Source organism: Mustela lutreola, chromosome 2 (assembly GCF_030435805.1).
Source record: "Mustela lutreola isolate mMusLut2 chromosome 2, mMusLut2.pri, whole genome shotgun sequence".
NCBI lineage: Eukaryota > Metazoa > Chordata > Mammalia > Carnivora > Mustelidae > Mustela > Mustela lutreola.
The window spans coordinates 159648299-159662773 of record NC_081291.1 but is presented as its reverse complement, the minus strand read 5'-3'; the positions used below and the strand labels follow the sequence as shown (position 1 = coordinate 159662773).

The 14475-nt window shown below is 38.1% G+C and overlaps 1 protein-coding gene across 5 annotated transcripts in view; it reads right to left on the bottom strand.

Moving 5' to 3' along the window:
- The window catches only part of IGSF11 (immunoglobulin superfamily member 11), a 134589-nt gene that overhangs the window by 27551 nt on the left and 92563 nt on the right, over positions 1–14475 (bottom strand). The window contains exon 1 of one of the 5 annotated variants that reach the window (XM_059164012.1): positions 7066–7084. The exons of the other annotated variants lie outside the window; for them this stretch is intronic. The gene's annotated coding sequence lies outside the window, so the exon portion shown is untranslated. Of the gene's footprint in view, positions 1–7065; positions 7085–14475 lie in introns of those variants that run through there. 5 annotated transcript variants of the gene reach the window in all.

Below are 14475 nucleotides of genomic sequence, written 5' to 3'. Positions count from 1 at the left end.
ATATTAGGTAAAGTCTCTAAGTTTCCAAAAGGAAAACTAAAAGAAGCATTAAGAGGCAGACAGGGGAGGTTTATCATGGAAGGGGCAAGGAACCAGGGAATAAGGCATCTTAAAGGGTAGAAGAGGGTTAGGGGAGTCTGTCTGTTACTATGATTAAATAAACGCCACTGGAGATGTTTTTAAGAATAAGTATAGAAGCTGGGGACACCTGGGTGGCTCAGTTGGTTAAGAATAAGTATAGAAGCCAAACTGGCAATCTTCTCCAGCTAATACTCTACGAAGTGAAGGGAATATGTCCCCTTTAAACCAGACAGGATACTGTGTACCCTCAATTCACTAATTTCAAGCTCAATGCATGCAATCTTTCATACAAACTTTAAAGATAAAAAAATGGCTAATATAAACTGAGAATGAAAGAGAAAGATGCTTATGGGAAAACTACCAAAATGAGACAGGAGTAAATAAGGGAAGAGTAATTTCCTAGGCCAGGGTGGGAGCTGAGGGGAGGGGAGCAGGTCTGCCGGCAGAGAGCAGCCCCGGGAGGTGAAAGAAGCTAGCCAACACTGACTTCATCTACTTCACGTTTCACAGAAGATTAACTCTGAAATCTCAAGTACTGAGAAGGGTATAGAAGAAATAGTCGAGATGAGAGAAATGTACAGGGCTAACTGCGCCCACCATGTCACCCAGAGGGTATGATAAGGGCAGTACCAGATGCCTACAGCTGATGACAGCTAGCGCTGCAACCACAGCTACTAGCACTCAGACGCCAAGCCCCACGGTAAGCACTACTTACAAACATACGAGCATGACGCACACACTCATTCAGTCCATGCCCCAATTCCTTCCCTTAGTAACCTCCTACTCATCCTTCCAATCAGCCCAAGGGTTACTTTTCACAAAAGAGCCTTTCCTGGCCCCCCAGCCTCGGTCAGGGTCTCATAAGGCAATGTTCCTTCCATTCTGAGCACCATCCAAACTTGCAACCATACTTTCCTTAGTTTTTATATTCATTTCATTTCATTATTTAACATATCTTTACCAGTATACTGTAAGGTCTACTGAGAACTCCATTACTTTTTAAACTAATATTATGTTCAGTTAACAAGCATATAGTACATCATTAGTTTCAAATGTAGTGTTCAATGATTCATTAGTTGTGTATAACATATTATGCCTAGTGCTCATCACAACACGTGCCCTCCTTAGTACCCATCATCTGGTTAACCCATCCCCCTGCCCCATCCCTTCTGTAACCCTCAGTTTGTTTCCTGGAATCCAGAGTCTCTCATGCTTTGTCTCCCTCTCTGATTTCTTCCCGTTCAGTATTCCCTCCCTTCCCTGTGGTCCTCCACACTATTCCTTATGTCCACATTAGAGTGAAACTGTATTATTGTCTTTCTCTGCTTGACTTATTTCACTTATAATAATCCCCTCCAGTTCCATCCTTGTCCATGCAAATGGTAAGTATTCATCCCTTCTGATGGCTGCGTAATATTCCATTGTATATGTGAACCACATTTTTCTCCATTCATCTATTGAAGGACTTCTCAACTCCTTCCACAGTTTAGCTATTGTGGACACTGCTACTATGAACACTGGGGCACATGTGCCCCTTCTATCTGTGGTGTAAATACCTAGTAGTGCAATTGCTGGGTTGTAGAGTAGCTCTATTTTTAACATCTTGAGGAACCTCCATACTGTTTTCCAGAGTGGCTGTACCAGCTTGCATTCCCACCAACAGTTCAAGAGGGTTCACCTTTCTCCACATCCTCACTAATATTTGTTGTTTCCTGCCTTGTTAATTTTTGTTATTCTAACTGGTGTAAGGTGGTATCTTGTTGTGGTTTTGATTTGTATTTCCCTGATGTCTAGGGATGTTGAATATTTTTTCATGTGTCTTAGCCATTTGTATGCCTTCTTTGGAGAAATGTCCGCTCAGGTATTTTGCCCAATTCTTGACTGGATTATTTGGTTTTTGGGTGTTGAGTTTGGTAAGTTCTTAATAAATCTTTATAGATACAAGCCCTTTATCTGTAATATCATTTGCAAATATCTTCTCCCATTTCATGGGTTGCCTCTTAGTTTTGTTAATTATTTCTTTTGCTGTGCAGAAGCTTTGTATCCTTACAAATTCTCGAAAGTTCATTTTTCCTACTGCTAACCTTGCCTTTGGAGACATGTCTTAAAAGAACTTGCTGTAGCTGAGGCTGAGGAGGTTACTGCCTATATTCTCCTCTAGGATTTTGATGGACTCCTGCCTCACATTGAGATCTTTTATCCATTTTGAGCTTATTTCTGTGTATAGTATAAGAGAATGATCCAGTTTCATTCTTCTGCATTGGCTGTCCCAATTTTCCCAGCACCATATTGAAGAGACTGTCTTTTTTCCATTGGATATTCTTTCCTGCTTTGTGAAGATTAGTTTACCATAGAGTTGAGGGTCTATTTCTGAGGTCTCTACTCTGTTCCATTGATCTGTGTCTGTTTTTGTGCCAACACCATGTTGTCTTGATGATCACAACTTTGTAATCTAGCTTGAAGTCAAGCATCATGATGTCTCCAGTTTTGGTTTCTTTTTTTTCAACACTCCCCTGGTGATTCAGGGTCTTTTCTGGTTCCACACAAATTTTAGGACTTTTTGTTCCAGCTCTGTGAAAAATGTTGATGGTATTTTGATAGGGATTGCACTGAAAGTGTCGATTGCTCTAGGCAACATAGACATTTTCATAATGTTTATTCTTCCTGTCCATGAGCATGGAATGTTTTTCCATCTCTTTGTGTCTTCCTCAATTTCTTTCAGAAGTGTTCCATAGTTTCTAGAGTATAGATCCTTAACCTCTTTGGTTAGATTTATTCCCAGGTATCTTACAGTTTTTGGTGCTAGTGTAATTGGAGTCAATTCCTTAATTTCTATTTATTCAGTTACACTGTTAGTGTATAGAAATGCAACTGATTTCTGCACATTGATTTTGTATCCTGCCACGTTGCTGAACTGCCATATGAGTTCTAGTAATTTGGGGGTGAAGTCTTCTGGATTTTCCACATAAAGTATCACATCATCTGTGAAGAGAGAGAGTTTAACTTCCTCTTTGCCCATTTGAATGGCTTTTATTTCTTTTCGTTGTCTGATTGTGGAGGCTAGGACTTTTAGTACTATGTTGAAAAATAATGGTGAGATGGGCATCCCTGTCATGTTCCTGACCTTAAAGTAAAAGTCCTCAGTTTTTCTCCATTGATAATGATATCTCTGGTGGGCTTTTCATGGATGGCTTTTTATGATATTGAGATATATTCTCCTATCCCTATACTTCAAAGAATTTTAATCAGGAAAGCATGTTGTATTTTGTAAAATGCTTTTTCTGCATCAATTAAGAGGATCATATGGTTCTTGTCTTTTTCTTTATTAATGTGCTCTATCAGGTTGATTGATTTCCAAATGTTGAACCACCCTTGCATCCCAGGAATAGATCCCACCTGGTCGTGATGAATAATCCTTTTACGGTATCCTTGGTTGGTTCCTATTGCCTAGGATCTTGTTGAGTATTTTGGCATCCATGTTCATCAGGGATATTGTTCTGTAAATCTCCTTTCTGATGGGGTCTTTGCCTTTTGGGATCAGGGTAATACTAGCCTCATAGGACTAAGTTTGGAAGTTTTCCTTTCATTTCTACTTTTTGAAACAGCTTCAGTAGAATAGGTATTATAACTTCTTTAATGTTTGATAGAATTCCCCTGGGAAGCCACTTAGCCCTGAATTCTTTGTTTTTTGGAGGTTTGTGATTATTGATTCAATTTCTTTACTGGTTATTGGTCTATTCAGATTGTTGTTTCTTCCTGTTTCAGTCTTGGTAGTTTCTAAGTTTCCAGGAATGCATCCATTTCTTCCAGATTGCTTAATTTGTTTGCATATAGTTGTTGGTAATAATTTTTAATAGTTGTGTCTATTTCCTTGGTGTTAGTCATGATCTCTCCCCTTTCATGCATGATCTCATTGATTTGGGTCATTTCCCTTTTCTTTTGGATAAGTCTGGCAAGAGGTTTATTGATCTGAATTCTTTAAAAGAACCAGCTTCTAGTTTCACTGATCTATTCTTCTGTTTTTCTGGTTTTTATTTCATTGATTTCTGCTCTAATCTTTATTATTTCTCTCTTCCACTTGGCTTAGGCTTTATTTGCTATTCTTTCTCCAAGTCCTTCAGGTGTAAAGGTAGCTTGTACTTTTGTGATTTTTCTAAGTTTTTGAGAGAGGCTTGGATGGCTACGTACTTCACTCTTAGGACAGCCTTTGCAGTATCCCATAGGTTTGGAACAGATGTATTTTCATTCTCATTAGTTTCAATGAATGGCTTAAGTTCTTCTTTAATTTCCTGGTTGACCCAATCATTCTGTAGCAGGATGTGCTTTAACTTCCAAGGGTTTGAGTTCCTTCCAAATTTCTTCTTGTGGTTGAGTTCCAGGTTCAAAGCATTGTGGTCTGAAAACATGCAGAGAATAATCTCAATCTTTTGGTATTAGTTGAGACTTGATTTGTGACACAGTATGTGGTCTATTCTGGAGGAAATTCAATGTGTACTGGAGAAGAAAGAGTATTTTGTTGCTTTAGGGGGTAATGTTCTGTATATATCTATGAATTTCATCTGGTTCAATGAATGCTTCAAAGCTCTTGTTCCTTTGTTGATCTTCTGCTTAGATGATTTGTTCATTGCTGTGAGTGAAGTGTTGAGATCTCCTACTATTAATGTATTATTATCAATATGTTTCTTTATTTTGGTTGTTAATTGGTTTATATAATTGGCTGTTCCCATGTTGTGGGCATAGATATCTACAATTGTTAGATTTTGTTAGATTGATTCTTTCTTTAAGTATGATATAGTGTCCCTCTACATCTCTCACTATGTTCTTTGGTTTAAAATCTAATTTTTCTGATATGAGAATTGCTACCCCAGCTTTCTTCTGAGGTCCATTAAAGTAGTAACTTGATCTCCATCCCCTCACTTTCAATATGGAGATGTCTTTAGGTTCAAAATGAGTCTTGTAGATAGCATATGGACGCTCCTGGTTTTTCATCCAATCTGAAACCCTGTGTCTTTTCATGGGATCATTCAGCCCATTTACATTCAGGGTAACTATTGAAAGATATGAATTTAGTACCATTATATTGCCTGTAAAGTGCCTGTTTCTATAGATTTTCTCTGTCGCTTTCTGATCTATGTGACTCCTGGCATCTTTCTTCATTTACTGACTCCCCCTTAATAGTTCTTGCAGGGCTGTCTTGCTGGCTGGTTACACATTCTTTTAACCTCTGTCTGTCCTGAAAGCTCTTTATCTCCCCATCTATACTGAACAACAGCCTTGCTTGAAAGAGTATTCTTGGCTGCATGTTGTTTTCATTTAGTACTCTGCATATGTCTTGCCAGCCCTTTCTGGCTTGCAAGGTTTCTGTGGACAGGTCTCTTGTTATTCTGATGTTCCCCTTCCATATGTAAGGAACCTCTTCTGGATATTCTCAGAATAGTTTCTTTGGCTGTAAAATTTGCAAGCTTCACTATTATATGTCAGGGTATTGATATATTTTATTGATTTTGGGAGGGGTGCTTGGACTCAAATTCTTGTTTCCATCACGAGATTAGGGAAGTTCTCAACTATGATTTGCTGAAATATACCTTCTAGCCCTCGCTTTCTCCACCCCCTCCGGGATCCCAATAATTCTGACACTGGAATGTTTCATGCATCATTAATTGCTCCAATCCTTTTCTCATGTGCTACTAGCAGCCTGTCTCTATTTTCCTCAATTTCCTTCCTGTCCATCAGCTTATCTTCTAGAACACTAATTCTTCTGCCTCATTTACCCTGGCTGTTAGAGTATCCAGTTTAGACTGCATTTCATTCATAGCATTTTTTTATTGGACCTGATTAGATCTCATTTCTGCTCTTAGAGATTCTGTATTGTCACTAATGCTTTTTTCAAGCCTTGCTATTGACTTTATAATTGCTAGCCTGAATTCTACCTCTGATAGCTTCTCATATCCATATCCATTAGTTGTGTAGCAGAGGACATTGTCTCTGGTTCTTTTCTTTGTTGAGAGTTCCTCCTCCTAGTCATTCTTTTGAGGGATGATTGAGTGAATGAACAGAGTCCAAAATCTCAACCAACACCCAAGCAAGATGCATCCCAGCAAAATCCAGAGTGTTCAGAAGCCACTGCCATAAAACAAAGCCAAAATGAAACACGGGAATAAAATTTAAAAATTAAAACAATTTTTATAAAGGAAGGGAGAGATGGGGCTACAATCTCTCTCAGTGTTGACAAAGCAGTCTTCAGTTGTTCTTGGGTGTATTTTGGTCTGTGTGTTAGAGGACACTATGTCCCAAAATTACAATGAAAATAAAGCTTGTATATATAAAGGTAAAATTGAATAGAGTGGAAAAAAGGACTAAAATAAATCATCTATCTATAAAAGTATATATGTGTGAAAAAAACAGAAGTTAAAAAGCAACTATGAAATATAAATTGACATAATAAAACATCTAATTGAAATGAGAAGGTAGAAAGAAAAACAGAAAAAGTGTAAGAAAAAGAAAAAAAGAATTTCATCTGAAAATAAACAAGTCGTGAAGCCACACCTAGGGCTCAATATACAATTTCCCTTGGTGTTGGGATTTTACAGGCTTATGGGATTCATAGGATTGTCATCCACCTTTTCTTCCAGCCTGTCTTCTGCAGGAGGGGCCTGAGCACTGTTTCTCAGGTAACTCCGCCTGTATAGAATTGCCCCACCCCCTGTCAGGGGGATGGGCTCAGTGGAAACCAGTCCTCTCTTGTGGCTTTTGTTCCCTGGGGTGCTTTCCATGCCTCTTCAGAGAATCAGAGCAAAAATGGCCACAGCCAACCCTCTGGCCCAGAGCAGAAAATTCTTCCCTTTTTAATAAACCTTCTGGGACAAACAGTCTCCACCTCTATATGCTCCGCTAAAAACCACAGCCACCAGTGGACCATGCCTACAGCAACCCTCTCAGAGTTGTCCTAGGGCCCCCCAAGTACCACTGCCCTTTATGACTCACCGGCTCCTGCACATCCCCGAAGCTCCTGGATCATGTCTGGGTGCCACTTTATTTTTTTTTTTTAAGATTTTTTTTTTTATTTGACACCGAGAGAGAGAGAGAGAGAGAAAGAGAGAGAGAGAGAGAGATCACAAGCAGGCAGAGAGGCAGGTGGGGGGTGGGGGGAAACAGGCTCCCTGCTGAGCAGAGAGCCTGATGGGGGGCTTGATCCCAAGACCCTGGGACATGACCTGAGCCGAAGGCAGAGGCTTAACCCACTCACCCAGGTGCCCCTGGGTGCCAATTTAAAGCCCATTCTGGGGCACTACCACTCTGTGCTCTTTTGCCTGGTTACAGGCACAGGTTTCATATTTTTTCAGGTTGGTCAAGAGAACGATTCTCAACCAGCCAGCTTGTGGTTTATGGAGGTAAATCCCTTCTTGGGCACGCTGACCATAACCTGCTTCTGTCTCCACTGCTCAGGCATTCTACCAGGTCAGGAACCCCCTTTGGTTCTGTGGTTGCTTATATCAATACCACAATGCCCTACCTAGAATTCTGCGTTTTCATTTCCAGAGTCCCTTTCGGAGAGAGATATCTCTCACTAGAGCAGATTTCAAAGAGTTCCAATTTAAGCTCTGGTGTTAAATCACTTTCCAGGAGCCAGCTTATGGAGGCTCCCTCCCCCTTCTGTTTATCTTCTGATATCTCCCCGCAGATTCATGACTCCACACATCCTACCTTGCAAAAAGCAGCTGCTTTTCTGCTCATAGAGATCCAGATGTATATTCTTACATCTCAGGCTGTTTTCGTGGGTGTTCAAAATGGTTTGATATCCAGCTAAACTCAGGGGACCAGTTGAAACAGGGTCCCCTACTTCTCCACCATCTTGCTTCCTCTGAGAACTCCATTACTTTAAGCACTGAATTAAGAACCCAATAAATACAAGTTACTGAATTGATATAATTCAATTCCTTTAGTTTCCACATAAAAGCCTACATACTGTATCTGTCTAGACTGCCAAAGGTCTTAAGATCAGGACCTGTGTCTTCTGAATTCTAATACAGTAGGTTTTCTACTATGTCAAATTCTTCCACAGATCTTATCTTGAAAAATAAATTATGTTATCACATCTATTAAGATTAGAGTGAGAGGTTACTTCCTTACCAATAAAACTGATACTGAGCAACAGAAACTCAATTTACCTATAAATCTCTCTCTCTTTTCTACTCTTAGTCTCTTTTAGATAGAAACATTTAACATAAAAAGGCTGTTACATTCTTTAGCTACTAGGATTCTCTATGGAACAAAATTTTAAAAGATAGTCATCCAAGACCCTACAACATTATCTATTAAGATATAAGATGCCAAAGCACGTAGTACAATAAACTGCCCTAAAGGACTCACGTAAAGAAAATGATTGAAAACTGGCTGCCTAACTTTCAGAACTCCACGGGGAATAAATAGGTCAAGAGTAAACATCTATAGAAAGACTCTGAGGAAGTTTCCTTGTAGAACTTGGTGAGTTACAAGTCCCAGCCCTTTCCTACCCCAAGAACAGGGCCTACATTCCTGGAATATGTCAGGGACAAGGACATCTGAGAGCTCCCAAGGATGAGAAGTGAGCACAAGAAGAGCCAGTGCAGGGCCACCTTCGATTCTGTCCTAGGAGGGCTCGCTGATGAGACCTCACTAGAAGGAAGCTGGGGGTAAACATCTGAACTCACAGAGGGTGGATCGCTGGCATCCTGGAAACCACACGTATATTTCTATCTGTTAGTTGAGACTTTTCTGGTTTTGCTTTATTTCTAAACACAGAGTGATCAGAAAAGTTGTGTAACCTGCTTAAGTTTTCATGTAGGAAAAGGAAAACTGGATCTTAAATAAACTTGAGATATGGAAGACAAAGCTGCTTTGGGATTGTGTCTCAGAGTTCCTATTTAACATACTGACTAAACTGAGTACAATTGAAAATTTCTTAGAAAGAGTAAGAAGGAGGGAAATGGGTATTTTTCACATTTTAAATGATTAAATTTTTTTCTATCTTATTAAAGAAACAACTAAAAACCCTATTTCCTTTTAGAATGTATTTCCATGTTTGAAATTCTAAGCAGGAATTTAAACTTTAATGCTAAATATTAGATTAAAAATTCACTTAAAATACCTTAGAATTTACAATATTTACATGAGAAATGCATAATTTAGGAGCTCGTTTGGCAGCATTTTGCAAGCTTGAATCTTTTCTTAGCACTTTCACCCAAGAAAAATTAAGTAAACTCATGAATTCTGAATGACGCTAAGCAATTAAATAAGAGAGACATAAAGCACATGGCCCTGTTTCCTCTGAGGAGCCGAAATCATAAATAACAGTTGTCTATACTCTTTCTTTAGGCCCCTGTTTCCCAAGATTTAAAGCCAAAAGAAATTCACACTTTTCTCAGACCAAGAATTACCCATCAGAGGAGAAGAAACTGGCAGCAGAGAATCCTCAGAAGTCTTCAGAGGGACCATCCACGGTACACAGTAGCCAAGTGAGCAGACAAAAGACATTTTACAGTGACCTGCAGACTAAAGGAACATAAAATGTCCCTTGCAAATCCATCAGAGCCAAAATCAGAGCCACCCGAAATTCAGAAGAAGGACAGGCACAAGCAATCCAACTGAGATTTTTTAACAGAGTATTCACTTATGTCTGAAGCAGGTACTCCTGTTTCAGGATCAGCACAACTGCCAGACTACTTTCCTCTGGGAGTATAGTCAACAAAGAACCAAAAAGACGTGATGGTAATTTGAGAGGACTATGTTGCCCTGTCACCCCAAATATTAATATCAGCACTAACAAAATGCTAATTGGCTTATATGATTCCCCTGTGATTTCATAAGTGCTGTTTCCTACATATAAAAAATGTAAAATTCATTTAACCTATGCAAATTCAGTTCCGTATTTCCATGAGACTAAAATAAATTTCAAAAAATAAAAATTGTACACTCTTTGTTTTCTAAAGGTAACTATGGAATACCACATATCTTAAATATTATAATGATTTTTAAAACAAACAAATCACTTTCTTCTCATACTGTAAGCAAATTCTAATTAGATGAAAAAACCTACTATTATAATTTTATTATATGATTTTTTTAAAAACTGCCATCTAAACTAAAAAATAATGTTTGTGCTAGTTGACATTAAATTATATTTTGGCCATCAAAATAGTACTAAACTAAATGAAGAGTAAATATCTGGTTAATTTGATCAATGTAGATGGTTTTATTACATGCTGGTCATCTACATTAATCAATTTGTAGGATCAGTGCCAAATCTCTGCTTTATTTGATACCATATTAAATGATAAACTTGATTGTTGGTATACAAAAGCAAGCTACAGTAAAATTATATCCTTATCTTCTGGCTAAAGCAGGGAATACTCTCACATAGTCTATGACTCACGGTATTGCAGTCTTGCATTTCCACAGTTTTATGGTTCTCCCCTTCAGGTCTTACTACAGTGCCTTCTCATTAACTTCTCCTTTTCAACCACAAACATTCCTTGGGGACCATACCAAGGGCAAACAGCATGGCAGGAAACCTAGGTATTGAGATTATTTCCTCAGAGCAGACCCCAAGATGAGACAGAGGGAGCCCAAAGCCCTGTACCCAACCAATGATCATGGTCTACATTATCACTTCCCTTTGTCACTTTTCAAATAATCAAAAAGTATATACATCTGCATATTTGGCCCCTTTCATGCCAAGTCATAACTGTTATGTGAATGATTTACTCAACAATAGCTCCTAGCACTTGAGGTGAACTTGATCACAATCCTCTACAGCAAGTCTGTACTTGCTGACAAATAAGTCAGCTGACTGACTTACAAGTAAGTGACTTACTTACTTGTAAGTCAGTCAGCTTACTTACTGACCCCTCCTGATTACATATCTGGCTTCAGCAATAGGTATTTAAGAACTCTCTTACAGGGGTGACCACAGCCTGACAAGGTGACAGATCATTCACGTACATACTTTGTTTGGCCCATATTATATGACTCACTCGAACTCTTTAAATATTTTGAATAACTTACAATTAAATAACACAAAATTCTAACAGATTACCACTTGTCTTGAAAAACTATAAACGTTAGTTAACACTGGACCTACATTTCACATGACAATTAGTGCTGCCCCTATTAGACAAAGCATGAACTCTCCATATTGCCAGAATCCCCACAATCCCCAAACCCCTATTACTCTACAATATGGCCCACTTTACTCAGTTAGGACATCCACCCAACTCTTGTGGGCATCTGTCTTTGAAAACCCTTTTGTATAACTAAGTGAGTTATGTGATTATAATTGTTTAAAGAAGCAAGACACAAAATCAGAACCAGGTTTTGCAATTATGATGGAACATGATATTATGACAGCTACCAAGACCACACAATTCCCTTCAGAGAAAACAAATGAGACAATTCCTTACATGGGTTACCATGGTTTGTGACAAAGGAGCTCATTCACATCCTGGCTACAAGTGTTTGCACCAGGAATGAGCACCTGACCCAAACTGTCACCTACAGACTGGACAGTTGTTTGTGACAATTGTCAGAAGATCTTTGTCAAAAGATACTACACTTCCAAATACAATGGTGCCTGGCAAATCCAATAGGACCTTCCTTCTTGGGGGGGTGGGGAGTTTGAAAAAGCAGCAGCATGTGAAGAGAGAAGAGCTAGGTCACTAAAGTAGGAATAAAGAAGGACATTAAATAATGATAAAGGGGTCAATTCATCAAGGACATAATGGTCCTGTGTATCTACCTAATAACAGGGCCTCAGAGTACATAAAGCAAAAACTGACAGAATTGAAAGGAGAAAAAGAAAAATACCAATCATAGCTGGAGACTGGAACACTCTTCTGTCATTAACAATGACATATAACAAATTCATAGACTAGATAAAAGTCAGTAAAAAAAAATCAGTAAATTACAAAAGACCTAAACAACATTACTAATAAATAATTTACCATAACTGAGATTTTTTGGACACTCTACTCAACATCTTGGAATGCACATTATTTTCTAGGATACAAGAAATATTCACCAAGATAGACCATATTCTGACTTACAAAATAAACTTTAACAAATTTAAAGGAGTTAAAATACAAAGAATATGAATCAAATTAAAGTTCAATGATAGGAAGAAACCTAGAAAATTATCAAATAGTCAAGAAAATCCACTTCTAAATACTTCACTTCAAAGGTGAAATTACAAGGAAAATCAGAAAATACTTTGAATTACATGAAAATGAACATGGAACATATCAAAATTTATGAGAAGCAAGAACTACTTAAAGAAAAAGTAGTAGCATCTAAATGCTCATATAAAAAGAAGGCTAAAAAACATCCATTTTAAGAAAGCAGAACAAGGGAAGCCTGGGTGGCTCAGGTGGTTAAGCATCTGCCTTTGGCTCAGATCATGGTTCCAGGGTCCTGGGATCAAGTCCTGCATCAGGATCCTTGCTCAGCTGGGAGCTTGCTTTTCCCTCTGTCACTACCTCCCTACTCATACTCTCTTTCTCTGACAAATAAATAAATAAGATCTTTTTTAAAAAGAAAGTAGAACAAATTAAATCAAAAGCAAGTCAAAAGAAGAAAAGAGTACAATTCAATGAAAATGATAAATCAATGAAACCAAAAGCTACTTCTCTGAGAAGGTCAATAAAGTTGATATATCTCTAACCAAACTGTTCAAGAATTAAAAGAGAAGATACAAGTATTAAAGAAGGGACATAACTACAGATACTAAAGACAGTGAAAGAAAAAGGAAAGGATATTGTAAATAACTTTATGCTAACATATTTGGTAACAGAGATGAAATGAAAAAATGCCCTGAAAGACACCAAAGCTCACTCTAACAGAGAGAGATGGCCTAAGAACCCTTTGACCATTAAAGAAAATTAATTTTATCTGCAGCTAAGCATCTGCTTTTGGCTCAGGTCGTGATCCCAGTGTCCCAGGATCCAGCCCCACCTGGAGCTCCCTGCTCAGTGGGGAGTCTGCTTCTTCCTTTCCCTCTGCCCCTACCTACGCATGCATGGGCATTCTCTCTCTCTCTCTCAAATAAACAAAATCTTTTTTGAAAAAATGAGTATTCATTATAGAATATTAATTTTAAAAATTCTCTCAGGGTTATGAGATGGACCCCCACACTCAGTGGGGAATAGGCTTCCTCTGCCCCTCCCTCTATAATAAATAAATTTAATTTTTTTAATAGCAAAATTATAAAAAGGAAAAAAAAGTTTGAGGATTTGTCATACCCAATTTTAAAATGTCCTATAATGCTAAGGTAGTCAAGATAGTGTGAGATTAGTGTAAGGTCAAACTTAGAGAGTCCAGAAATAGATCTACATGTATATGGCCAATTTATTTCCAACAAAGACTGCAAAGATATTCAGTAGGAAATGATACTCTTTTCAAAATACAGTGCTAGAACAATGGACCTCCAAATACAAAAATATTAATTTACCTTTGCCTTAGACCTTTATATAAAAGTTAATCTGAAATGGAGCAAACAGTTAAGTATAAGAGTAAAAACTAGAAAATTTCTAGAAGGAAACACAGGAAAAAGTCTCTATGACTCTGAATTAGGAAAATACTTATTAGGATACAAAATGCATGAATTATTTTTAAAAATAATAAATTGGGCATTCAAAATTAATAATTTCTTGTTTTCAAAAGACACTATTAAAAAAAAACCAAATATCACCCTTATTTTGGTAGAAATTAATTTGAAAACACATCAAAGATGGGGGCCTGAGTGGGTCAGTCAGTTAAGCGTCAGCCTTTGGCTCAGGTCAGGATCTCAGAGTCCTGAAATTGAGCCCTGCTTTGGGCTCCGTGCTCAGTGGGGAGTCTGTTTCTTCCTCTCCTTCTGTGTGGTCTATCTCTCTCAAATAAATAAATAAATAAATAAATCTTAAAACACACACAAAACCATCAAGGACTTGTATTTATAATAAAGAAACAGCTCTTACAATTCACTAAGAACCTAATTTTTCTTTTTGAGAGGAGGAGAGAAAGTGGGACAGAAAGGGAGAGAAAGAAGGGGAGCATGCTTGTGAGTAGTGAGGGGCAGAGGTAGAGGGAGAGAGAGAATCCCAAGCAGTCTCCACACCCAGCACAGAGCCTGACATAGGACTCAATCTCATGAACCTGAGATCATGACCTGAACAAGAATCAAGAGTGGGATGCTTAACCAACTGAGCTATCCAGGCACTCCAAGAACCCAGTTTTTTATAGGCATCATAGAAAACATAAAATGAGTAATAAGAACATGAAAAGATGTGCAACATCATTAGCCAATAGAGAAATTAAAACCACTTTGAGATACGTAACTACAATGAGTTAAATTAAACTGACTGACACCACCAAGTGTGAACA